The sequence below is a fragment of the Protomyctophum parallelum genome (genome assembly GCF_964188405.1).
Source record: "Protomyctophum parallelum genome assembly, chromosome: 4".
Classification (NCBI taxonomy): Eukaryota; Metazoa; Chordata; class Actinopteri; order Myctophiformes; family Myctophidae; genus Protomyctophum; species Protomyctophum parallelum.
Window position 1 is genome coordinate 14,774,508 of NC_139700.1, and position 10,681 is coordinate 14,785,188.

General features: G+C 42.6%; 1 pseudogene across 1 annotated transcript in view; it reads right to left on the reverse strand.

The window, feature by feature from the left end:
- Nucleotides 1-4,012: 4,012 nt before the first annotated feature.
- Nucleotides 4,013-10,681, reverse strand: part of LOC310857074 (protein regulator of cytokinesis 1-like) — a 7,187-nt pseudogene continuing 518 nt past the window's right edge. Inside the window, exons 2-9 of the transcript XR_014571042.1 lie at nt 8,165-8,287; nt 7,826-8,059; nt 7,456-7,626; nt 7,123-7,272; nt 6,885-7,032; nt 6,622-6,740; nt 5,439-5,536; nt 4,013-4,177 (exon numbers count right to left, since the gene is read on the reverse strand). The product of XR_014571042.1 is annotated as a protein regulator of cytokinesis 1-like (transcript). The remainder of the gene's footprint in view (nt 4,178-5,438; nt 5,537-6,621; nt 6,741-6,884; nt 7,033-7,122; nt 7,273-7,455; nt 7,627-7,825; nt 8,060-8,164; nt 8,288-10,681) is intronic.

Consider the following 10,681-nt stretch of genomic DNA (forward strand, 5'->3'; position numbering starts at 1 on the left):
CCTAATCATTGATGTTCATTGCAATGCCATTGGTCAAATTTGCATATAAATACCCCCCACAGAGGCTGAAATTCACACAAATTCAAAATCTCTGGACTCTGCAATTTTGAACCTGACATTACCGATAAAAGTACGTAAAATTATCAATGTGCATAACATTCACATACAACTTTATTTTTACATAATTTCATCTGATAAGTCCTAGTAGTAGTAAAGTATTTTTTTTTAAGTAGAAATTAATCTGCGTGTTACAGGGTTAAGCCTTTTCATATCAAGGTCCATTATTTATCCTGCATTTCAGCCACAGACTATTTGATAAGATGAATTCTCTCAGACCCAACTCTCCAGGTCTTAATTATTGAACAGAATGCATTCAGTGAACCACTGCCCTCTATAGCAGTGATCAGAAGCCATTATTACTTAATAAAAATCTCGCAAAGCAAACCAAAGAGAACATGTTATAGCTAATTCTGGATAGCACAAGTCACCTAAAGATATTGCACCTCCTTCCAGGTGATGACAATATGGCTAATGAGCAAGTGTAGAGAAACCCGTGTAGTTGCCTTGTGAACCACAATAAAGTTTAGATTTTATATTCGTATAGTATTGGTCTGGTTCCATAAATGGTCAGACAAAATCAAATTACATTACATCATTTGAAAAAACATTTATTAAAAAAAAACATGGACTAAAATGTGCACTTTGGAGAGAGAACATGCATTGCAATGTCACACAGAATTCGGTCTCGGGTTCTCACCTAGACCACATTTCCACTGCTAAAAACTAATGTCTGAACAAACAATTAGACAAACAGAAAACATGACAGTAATGTGGTTAAAAAAAATTGCCGTCTGCCATAAAATAGTGCCAAATAATGCCTTGTTGAGACACCAGTGAGGTGGTCCAATCAGTTCCTGGTGTGCTACTACAGTAGGACCATCAACGACGACTGACTGTCGAGTTCAGCTGTCCTGTCTTCATGTTGCTTTGTGCCGCCTTGGATAATTCACGCTGCAAGGAAAAGATGCACTGATGTCAGTCTACATTTCAGCAATTTGACCTTAAGATTTTAGTCAACTAAAATATTAATTTTATGATTAATGAGTTCTACTTTACAGGTACAGCCCAGTTAATGATCAACACATTGTGTGCATGGTAGGAACCTATTGAAAACATCAATACAATATAATAGTCTAGAAATGTTGACCATGGTGTAGGACACTGCCATATACATTTGAGTTCTGACATCATTGCAGCAGAGAGATCGAGACAACGCACATAAAAGCATTTGGATTGCAGCTTTTACCACTTGAACCCCTGCATGTCTAGTCTGGCTCACAAGTTGTGCTGCAATGTATGGAGCTGGTAGCTTGCCAATTTTCACTTAAGATTGGTGTAAACGTAAAAACTAAAAGCCGTCCAAGTAGAGTGTTAGTTATTAAGTGGGCTTAATTAAGTGGCTAATGGCAACAATCATATTAGAGATAATTAAACTCACATTTAATAGTGTAGGATGAAATGTGCTTTAATTAACAAAGCTCCATAGGAGGGCGTACCACAGTATAATTTATCTATCAAGTAGGCTGGTGCTTCAAAGAAAGTGGGACTGGAATACTAAAGACAAGGCGGCGATCCGAGCACTCAAATAAAAGAATGAGGAGAGGGTGTTTAAAATAGTTGTACTGCATTTAAAAAGTTTGGCTTCTTTTAACTTTTATAAATAAAGTTCAAATATTTTTACCACTCTCTCATTTTTAACCTTTTGAGTGCTCGGATCGCCACCTTGTCTTTAGTATCATTTATGCATTAGGAAAAAAAAAGAAAAAAAGAAATCACTGCAAATTCTGAATAGCTCCCAGTCCCGGCCAATGAGTTTGAGCTGAAGGTGCCGTCGTTTCTCAAGGCACCAAGCGGAGTAGCCCTCCAAGCAGAACCCAAATGCTACTGAAGTTTCTGACATTTGTTCGACCCAGTGCATTGGGTCCTGTTCCACGTCGTCCATGCCACCTGATTAAAACATTTACTGGCTCATGTTTACATGTTAAAACGCCTCCCCGCGCTCTTTGACGATATTCTTCAGTATGAGGCTTTCTGAATATGTAAAGTATAAGTACACATACATACCTTTGCGAATATCTCCTGTGGCGCGGAAGCCGTTAAGTATTTTTAATATATGTTTGCCCGATTTGGAAGCTTGGATTCTTCTTTTCCTTCCTTGTTTATTGACACCTCATTGTACCGCCTATCTGGCTAGCTAGTGGCGCTATAGCTATGACACAGCAGATCAGAGGCAGGGACGTAGCCTCACAAGCCAACCGCACACCGGGAGGCGGTACAATAAACGGTAAACAAACAAGAAGAAATAAAGCGACCAAATCGGTCAAACAAAGATTAAAAATACTTAACGGCTTCCGCGCCACAGGAGATATTCGCAGCTGGATGTATAGCTACTTAAAGTTACCGAATTCAGAATAACTCAAGGAAAATAATGGCGTCACATGCCGCGGGTCCTATTTTAGAGAGAATCTCCATATCCGCATATAGGAATTTCCATACGAAAGTACAGTAGCGAGCAGGGACCCAACGTAAAACTCAACAAAATATCAGAAAAGTTTTACGTAGGGTCCCGAAAGGGGCTACAAGCGGAGGTCTAGTGAGGTCCTTGTTTCTGTCCAGTGCACGAGTCTTCCCCAACCCATGGCTTTTCTCACCCTGGGAGGAACAACAGAGTTGGTAAATGGTAAATGGTGCATTTATATAGCGCCTTTATCCAAGGCGCTTTACAGAGATTGTGCATTACATTCACCCATTCATACACCGATGGCAGCGGAAACCATGCAAGGCACCAACTAGCACATCGGGAGCAATTAGGGGTTCAGTGTCTTGCTCAAGGACACTTCGACAGTAACTCTGGGGGAGCCCGGGTTCGAACTGGCAACCTTACGGTTACCATCCAGGCACTCTACCCCTGAGCCACCGATATGAAAATATCTTTTCATACAGCCTCTGGTTGAAAGCAATTATGGTCCAAAATGTATCCCTAATGTCACGTCAATCTAAATGCCCCTTAAAAAAGGAGGGATTACCCCCTATTGTAAGCATGGGGGTATAATTATGGAAAAGCCTAATGAATGCAATGCTGTCTGCACGCACGGCCGAGGAACGCGATTGAAAATGTGAGGTTTGTATCGTCAGTGTTGCTGCCGTTTTACAGTTTTGAGGCCTTTGCATTTATGAAATGTCTGCTTCTGAACATCAAACACACTTTAATCTTAAAATAATTAGTCAACCAAAAATAGCAGAACTACAAGCTCCCAACACTATGCTGCACGATTCTTGCTCAAATGTGAATCTCGATTTTCCTCAAGAATTGAGATTCTCACACTATTCCCATTTTTTCCATGAAAATATTTATCGTCTTTCATAAATCAGTAGTTGCTGAACATTATACTGCATTCAAAATGTGGCACCTGGAGCCAACTACTGTGGCTTTAAACAGACCGCAAAGTGCTTGACTTAAAAACCCATTAGTCTCTTGTAGCAAACATAAATGAATTAGACAGCCAACCGATTTTGTTAAGGCAATATTAGCCTGTCCCAGCCACCCTTCTGGTCTAATGGGGCAGGCACGCAAGGAGCAACCCCTGGTGAATATTGGTTCACCCACCTCTGCGTCCCTCCGACCCGGTAGAAATCAGCGGAGGAAAGAGACGCCCCGCTGTACTGTAGTTCACTTCCACTCCTAGACGCGAAGACAACATGGCGTCGTACGGGCGACGCCATGTTGCGCCATGGTGCCCCATGGAAGGAAAGAAACATGCGCAGTTGAGACCAAGGAAGCTGAACGCGGAAGTGTTGGCTGCATATAGCCCATTGCGCATGTTTTTCCTTCCATGGAGCACCATGTGAGCAACATGGCGGCGCCCTTACGTTCTTCGCGTCTCGTCCTCTTTAGACAGTCCTTGTCCTAGACCAGGAAATGTCTCTCGTTCCCCCAGGGGCCAAGGACAGTTTAGTCCATGTGGTTTACCCTCTCCTGCTTTTCCAGCTCCTTCTCCATCTGGAGGTTGTTCCACTGCATTTGGACGTACTCGATAAACTGCTGCCCGTTAACCAAGAACTCCCTGCCGTGCTCCTGTTGCCATGCCTCAACCTGAGCCTTGAGGGTCTTCTCCAGCTGGAGAAGAGGACAATGTTGACAGGGGCAGTGTCAGTGATATTTCACTAAATTGGTCATTTATAGTCTACGCAGGATTTTGTGAACACCCCAGACAGTTTAAGTTGCTGTATTTAGATATTTGTATAAGAAGGGGGCGTCTGATAAAAGAACCCATTGTAAACCTCCCATTTTAACTTCCATGTTAGTCATGTTAGTCAAAACACCCGTCCTTGATTCTGGGCTGGCAACTCATACCGTCCAAATATGTGAGGGGGCCATGTTTTTCCAATGACTTTATTCCATCAAGATTATTAAAAGTTATATAAATTTCCCGCCCCCAAAAAAATAGTAACCATCTCAGACAAGCACTTGCTGTCCGGGCAACCTGAAAGCAAACTTCACCTGCCTGAAAGTTTTATTCAACTGCCAGGGGCAGGTGGGCAAACACCTGCTCACCTTTGTCTCATAAAATGTTATTCCATATACGTAATGTCTATAATGACATGCCCACAAGAAATGGCACTGCCAGGCTTAAGGTGGTAACATGATTACCACTGGTGTGTTGAACAAAAATATGCTTTAAAGAGCACCACCTAGTGGACAGTGCCCAATAAAAACTATACAGTAGCTTCCCAAACCTAGTCCAGCTGGCACATGCCAAATGTAATTTCATTATCAAAACAAGTAGGCTTTGATAGTTGGTAGTGCTGTCGCCTCACAGCTAGAAGGTCCTGGGTTCGATTCCCGCTCGGGACGCTGTGGGTGCTGGCGGCGTGTTTCCTCCATCATTCCATCAGTGCCCATACCCGAAGGCGGGGTTGGCGAAAGGGCCTTTCTGTGTGGAGTTTGCATGTTCTCCCCGTGTCCCCTAGGGTAGGTACCCTCACAAAAAACATGCAGTAATCCTGGTCACTAAACTACCTCCCCCTGGCCAGCTGGGGCGCCTGATGGAGGGGAAAGTAACTTGTTGGAATAACATGTTCCTTCCACACGCTATGTCCAACCAGGGAAACTTCCCCCTGTCAGGGGGAGCAACGTGGACACTCAGGCATGAAGGAAACATGAGTTCAAGTCAGTTGCTCTCCCCTTGTCCCCCATATATGGGGACTAGGTTGGAGGGTGTGTAGAGCCCAGGATCACATTAGATGATTGACACAGGGGTGAAAATTAGTTACAAAATCGTGGGATAAAGAAATATTAGAAAAAAAAACAAGTATGCTTTGAAGTGCATTTGAATAGCAACCATTTTGGGTTTCGGTGAGCATTTACTATTTCTCACCTTGGACAGAGATTTCTGCACTATCAGCCCTTTGTTTCTGCTCTTTAAGAAGGTTCCCTCTGTTGTTCAATCTGGAGGGATCATTGGGATCATTTTTTCTAAAGTGGAACAATGTGCATACAAGGAGTTATGCTACTGTACACAAATACAATTTACACAATGATGGCATTACACTTTCAAACACTTCTGGGGTAAAACATCTACTCTGGCTTTTGTGTGCACCCCAGACAGTTTCCCTTGATTCAATAGTCATTTGATCAGACTGCACAAGCCCATTAAACTTCAAAAAACACCATTCAATAAAATTGAATATAATAAATTCAGAATAAAACAATGTACGTATAAATCAATATTGAAAAAAGGGTGTAAACAGAGCTGTGTTACATGAACACTAGATAGCAATACCATCTTGTGAAACTATAACATGCATTTTCTGTCAGATAGTTTTACATACATATAAGTTTGCTTTATACTTAAAACAAGCGACAAGTAGCAGCAATTTATTTAAATGTAATTGAATTAATGTTAGTTGCTCTGTTTATATGAACAGTATTTCTATGTAGTCACCAAAACAAGGGACATGCCTTTTCTGCCTCATCGCATTCTCCAGCATAGTAATGTTATGGTTAAACTAGTCACATAACTACCTTGTAGACTTCACATAACAAGTTACCCTAGTGACATTTAGGCCATGCAGTGCAAGACCTGAAGTTTACACAATTGTCAGATAACCAATTTCACTGTATAGTCATACTGAGGACACAGAAATGCAAGCATTTGAATTTGGCTAATGAGTAATACCAACATTGGCGTTTGACAAATATTCTGAGGGCACCGTCTGATCAAATGCATATGAAATATCTAAACACCCCAAAACTTAGAAATAGTGCACACAAAAGCTTGAGTAAATGTTAATGACCCAAGAAGTGTTTGAAAGTGAAATGCCCTTTAGTACAGTGCATAATCATTCTTCACCATTTTGACATACTGTAAGAATGTTAAGGTTTTTCAATAACCCAGATTTCTTTGAAACATAGTTTGAGGTTTTAGTTATTTTGTCCAAGAGTGTTCCATATATCTATATCCCTATCCAATCTATAAAGTATACACAGTGTTGAAGTGTAAACACATTTCATTTGTAGAACACAAGCTCAAGACAGTACTCACATCAAGCTCCACAAACAGTTCCCAGTTTTTGTGCCAGTGTTCAACTCCCTCAAACAGCTCTGTGATCCTCATAGTACTTCTTGAGAATTACTACCTCTTGTTCGTGCAGGCTGAGGAGCTCCTCTGTGAAGTTGTCTTAAGAAAGATGCATTTGTTATCGTTTGCATTCAAGGACCACAAAGGACAAAACGTTGTGACAGACATGTACAAATCTAGTTATGCATAAGCACTTTAAAAAAACAATCAATGGGTGTGTCTGGTCAGTGGTCAGCCACTCACCACTATAATAAGGAGTGAAGGCCTGTCGCTGCTCCTGGCTATAGAGACATTTTTCCCACAACAAGACGACCTCCGCTCTGACAACCTCTGTGAAGGTTTTAATGCTCTTCAACTTGAGCTCATCCAGCCGTTGCAGCTCATCTTCTAGCTGGTCAGACATAAGACAAGCAAATTGAGGCAATGACCTTCAGGAAATGTTGACAATGTCCACCACACATGCATAACTAAAATGCCTTACTGCCGCTCTATTCCGCTTCTTGGAGTTGACCATATGGACAGACATGGCGTCCCTCTCTTCCTGAGGATTCTTCAGTCGCTCCCACAAGTCCTGGATCTTGTTACGAACTGTACAACAATGCTGCTCATTCTGCAGTTTTGCAGTTTCCATCTGGTGGAACAACAAAAAAGGAAGGGTACGACTTACAGACAAGGGCGGTGACACTGTTTCAATGAATTGCAATGAGAGATTGTAGATCTGCCATTTTTGGTGAAGTGATTTGGTGTAGAGAGAAAAAAGGACTAATCCAAGCCCCTGGGGAACTAAGTATCTAGTGGTTAAGTGCAACTGTACCTGACTGAGGTGGAGTTTGAGCCCGTTGAGGTTGTTGGTGGAAAGGCAGAAATGCCCCTCGTCCTCACACAACACCTGCTTCTCGAAACTCGTTTCAGGGATCAACTCCAGATCACCCATGGATGATAGGACCCGCTTCTTCATGCTGATGAACTCCTCATGTCGACGATCCTGAACAAGCAGACAGGATGCCATTTAGCTCAATTAACATTTAGCCTGATTAACAGTTACACAGGTTGAACAGGAAGAACCCAGGTACTAAACACGTTTTGATGACAGCTATAACAGCAATGCAAAACGCACCATTAGGCCCCTTCAAAGTGTCAAGTGCAGACATTTACAAAACGGATTAAACATCCAAGAATTAAACCTTCTCTTTGGCTAGGTCATCCAGGTATGAGCGGTAGTGCCGTAGCTGCTCCTGGGAGGGTATATCATCATGGCTGATCACATAGGGGGAGGAGTACATCCGGTCACACAGCTCACGGTCTTTAGACACAAGAGCAAGGAGCCTCTCCATCCTGTCACTCTTCTGTCTCCTCAAATCCTCCACACATGTGCGAGTTGCCTTCTCCAGCTGCAGCATGGTGCCTCCCTTTTCCGCCTAAAGTCACAGTGACAAAGATGCAAGTTTCACCAAGGATTTCAATGGCCTTCCTAAAACATATGAATGATACTGGGGGAGAGAAGAGTTTGAATGGGGATGTACCTCAAAAGGGGGCATCTTAAGTTGTTCACACAGTGAATTGACCTCCAGCTGAAACAATTTTATGTTTTCAGCCACTCTCGTCTTCATTTCATCCTCTTCTTCAATCATTTGGTCCAGCAATCCCTTTAAAACAAATTTGTTTTTTTTAGCTCTCCAGTTGCCCAGGGCCAAATTAGTGTGGTACGATGTGTATTTCCGTAGGACTTTTTTGCTCAAAGTGATTTTTTTGCTTTTTTGGCTTTCATAGGGACCAAACTGTCAGAAAATGATGGGGTTCCAATTTTCCCGACCCCCACCCCTTATTTGGGGGGTCATATCTTTTGGGACCTCCCATAATAGTATGCCAGACAATTAATGTCCGATTTTCATAATATTAGGGTTGTTTTATAGGGTTTTAAATATTCTGAGTTGATTTCTTACACTTTGAAAGTAGCCAGAATAATCTTTTCTGACTTTTGGTTGGGGTCTTTCTTCACCCGGGTCTCAGTACTCATTACATTCCTCGCTCTGCTCCTGTTCCAGAACAATGTCAAATTAGATAATAATTTAAGCATTAAAAGTTTTTGTAGCTTGGCACTGATTACAAAAATGAGTAGTAGTTAATACCAGGGGTCTTCCACAGGGGGTCCGGGACTAGTTTTGCCCCTATTCTTGCACCCATATATGTGATTTGCAAGTATTTTGAATAGTATTAGAATATCTTGCGTTTATGTAAAGTACTTTGATAGTTTATTAGTATTCTACCATTATTGTTGACACTGCAGGGAATAAAGGTATTGCAACTTCTCACTTTGGGCACGCAGAACGTGTCCATTTATTTCACACACTGCACTCACACTAACACACACACACACACACACACACACACACACACACACACACACACACACACACACACACACACACACACACACACACACACACACACACACACACACACCTATCCTCTTAAAGAGCCCATGGTAAATTATGCCTACAATACATTATTTGTAGGATCTATTCATCTTCGTCATCATCATCTTGAATGTCCTCCCTGATAGTGTTGAAACAGTCTCCACCATAGCATTTGCAGAGAGCAGTGCAAGGCAGGTTATTGTTTGAGCAGCTGCACCGTCCCTTGCAACCTGCTTTGCAACCACATTTGATGAGCTCAAGTACTGCCTTTGGAGCAGGGAGGGCAAGACACCTGACTGTTACATACCCTCCACTATCTGAATTCCATCCATTTTGTTCGATTGGTGGAAGCTCAGGGCAATTTGCCAGGTATGAATGACTTATCCCGCATTGTGACGTAGTTGGCACAGAGGATATGTGGTAGCCGTGCAGCACGAGTTGGAGGTAGCATCTCACCCTCAAGTTCTTTGACCGAAATAGTTCCCATCTAGTAATGGCAAGGTTGTTGGACCTCCATGCTCCAATGACTCCAATGGTGATGGAAGCTTGCCGTTAACAAGCTCAGGTGGAATGGAACCCATTCGAAGGTCCTTGAAGCAGTTAATGGCAGGATCATCATCATCAAGCCTCAAGTAGGCATTGACCCATGTCTTCTTGGAGATTCCAACAAATTTTCCTCCCCAGTCAGCACCAGAAACATTGTGTAGGCCCAGGAAGAATGTCATTTTTTGCCCCATCTGACACAAGCGCTGATGAAACCAGACTCTTCAATGGTGTGTTCTCTTTGAACAGATTGCCTCCACAGTGCAACTCAATCAATTTACATTGCTTGAGAGCATTTTCTCTTGACCTCAATGCAATCTCTCCTGAGAGCTGATAATGTTCTTTCCTTGAAGACCTGGAAGCTTTTGGGAAGATGTTGAGGTACTGATTCACTAGACCAGAAAGATGAGGTGTGGTAGTGACTAGTCGGTCCAGAGCTGCTTCATCTCTACGGATTCCAACCATCCCACCTTGGCTGATCTTTATTTAGCAGCAATATTTGCTACACTGAGGCACAGGCCCGGCGCCAGGATGAAATGACAGAGGGGGCAATCGGGGGCAGGTATTGGACATGAAGACAATGCGCCACATTTGCATATCTATAGAGGGAAGAGGCGCACGATTTCGTAATTGAATGCCTGGAAATGTACCATTGTTTTGTCTGTAACTATTTGATCTAAGGGGGCAAAGAGGTTGATTTAGGGGGGCAAACACCCCCTTTGCCCCACCGTGGCGCCGGGCCTGCTGAGGCACCTTACTTTGAAAATAGCTGATCTACAAGCTCAAACTACAACCTTGTAGATCAGCTATTGTTGGCTAAAGTTCTCCTTGGAAAAGGGATGCTATGGTTCAAGTGGTTTAATGTAAAAAAAAAAAAAAAAAAGTCCTATCCCACAATGATTTGGTGGGCCCCTGTATAGTAACTCTGAGGACCCCCTAGGGGTCATGGGCCCCCTGTGGAAGACCCCTGGTATTGGCTACTACTATTTTTTTTATATCAGAGCCCAGCTACAAATACTTTTATGCTTCATTTATGATCTAATTTGACGTTATTCTGGAACAGGAGCAGAGCGAGGAATG